The sequence below is a fragment of the Clupea harengus genome, chromosome 16, assembly GCF_900700415.2.
Source record: "Clupea harengus chromosome 16, Ch_v2.0.2, whole genome shotgun sequence".
Lineage (NCBI taxonomy): Eukaryota > Metazoa > Chordata > Actinopteri > Clupeiformes > Clupeidae > Clupea > Clupea harengus.
Window position 1 is genome coordinate 17,174,719 of NC_045167.1, and position 2,500 is coordinate 17,177,218.

Here is a 2,500-nt window from a genome sequence, read left to right on the forward strand (position 1 = left end):
TGGCCAATGAAGAGGAAATTAAAGCCAGCTCCTTGCTATGGAGAAGAGAAGGATGTTGATCTTCAATAAATGAAGATATTGATCTCAGTCCAGCAGCTACAGACCAGCGGATCAATTTCTTGCACAGAGCACCAAAGAAACAGCCAAATGCAACATGCTACGTGCCATCTTTGTAGTTTTGTGTTGTTCTGATGCATTCATATATAATGAAGAAACAACAAAAGTAGGCCATGCATGTCAACGCATTATGAACATCTCAAAACACACGTGTGAATATTTTCCCTACTATTCTATCTAGCATATTGGTGACTGATAACTGCAGGGGGGGTATGGGAGGGAAGGAGGGGGTTACACTAGACAGTGTAATAAGGCGTGCTCTTTATGATCTCATGACAGCCTGGCGTCTTTAACATTCCCGACACGTGATCAACCACTTCAGGAGAGAGCGGAGGGGGAGGAAGAAAAATGGGTTTCCTGACTTCAGGAGTGACGAAGAGCTGTGACAGGAGTGTGTGTGTGTGTGTGTGTGTGTGTGTGTGTGTGTGTGTGTGTGTGTGTGTGTGTGTGTGTGTGTGTGTGTGTGTGTGTGTGTGTGCGTGTGTGTGTGTGTGTGTGTGTGTGTGTGTGTGTGTGTGTGTGTGTGTGTGTGTGTGTGTGTGTGTGTAAGTGAGCGAGCAGCGCACTGAGAGATGCTCTGCTACCCCTCATTCTCATGTCTAAGTCATCTGGCTCTGCTGTGTGTTTTCTCTGCCCGTGCGGAGAGGGAGCGGAGCGCCCTCAATTATCACTTCTGTGCCCAGATCTCATCAAAGATGTATCCAGACGTATCTCTCTCACTCCCGCATTCATGCTGTTCATCTTTCTTAAAGTAGGATCTCGGCCGTGCAACGGTGTTGCCTGGCAACAGCAAACGGTCCCAGACCACACTCCACCCCCCCCACCCTCTCAAACACGTACATGCACACACATACACAAACACACACACACACACACACACACACACACATACACACACACACACACACACACACACACACACACACACACACACAGACACACACAAACACAAACACACACACATATAAGCATACAACATTAAGGTTTACCAGCTGCGTTTCCTGACCTCTTCCAACCGAGAGGTTCCAAGAGTTGCAGGGCTTTGTTTCTGTCACAGTGGCTGAAAGACTAGTGTACACATTAAGTTAGGAATGAATCAAAAACACTTCCTATGTTCACTGTGGCCTAGGAGATATGGCACAAAGTCTAGAAGCCTTGACTGATGGATATCAAGTAGTCGTTCTTTATAACCCTATCAGTGTAGAGTCCTACACTTTGATCTTGCCGCCAACTACGCTCAGGACACTGTTGCAGTGTTCACAGAATAGTGCAAGAAAGACACTTCATTCTGGATGTCCTGTTCAGGTATTTCTAGGACAGGACCTCCATCATACTGCAAGACTGTAGTGTGAATCTGATTACCTCCTTTCCCTCTACGTGAGGGTGTGGGGGCAAAAAACCCAAATCATGTACTGACAGGCAAAGTAACACACTCACACTTGTCCTTTGATACATGCAGCATGTGCCTCACTGCACGGACCACATTTGGAAATGATTGCTCTATATTAAATTACAGTTCCGCATACTGGGCATAATTTGTAGCCCAAACAATAAAAAGGAACACTTGCATCTCCTGGTTCATCTGGTTCAGGCGCTGGGCTCTGTAAAGTGCCTTAAGACAATTTTATTGTTTTGGGACTATATAAATCACATTTAATTGAATTGGCCTCCTTTTCCGAACCTGGGTTGGTTTGCACAACGTGTGACACTGAACTGTACCCCTTTCTCTCATTCTTTCTTTCTTTCTCTCTTTCACCCCCAGTCTTTCATTCATTCATGAATGGTCGTTTAGAGCTGTCTCCCGTCTTTTCATTCATTGTTTATTCTTTTTTTTCCTCCCCTGAAGGAAAAGGGAATGCGTCCCTGTTGTTGAAACAGGGATTAAACCAGTAAGCTATGGGGAAGGTCAGCTGTGAGTGCAGCAGCCCCTTTGTGTGGCTTTGGGAGTGAAACGCTCAAGGATCCACTGGAAGATTACATGTGACTAATCCTTCAGTAACGGCATGGAACATGGATTTTTTTTCCCCTTTCCATTAATTAGCTCTCCCCACTTCTTTTCTGTCCCTTGCTTAGTCCCTCTGTCTCTCTCTCTCTCTCTCTCTGTCTCTCTCTCTCTCTCTCTCTCTCTCTCGCTCTCGCTTTCTCACTCTTTCCATTTGTTTTTGAATGACTCATCACTCATTCGTTCTGGTGTTTCTTTGAGTGTTGTTTGTGTTTTGTTTCTTATTGTCATCTTCTTCTGTCATTGGGGCCTCTTAAGAATCCAAACACTCTTAATCTCTCCTAGTCTGATCATGATGTATTGGTTTGTCTATAAGATTTTTTGTGATCCTCTGATCCAGGGCATTTATTAATCAGGCTATACTTGGCTATATGTATACAC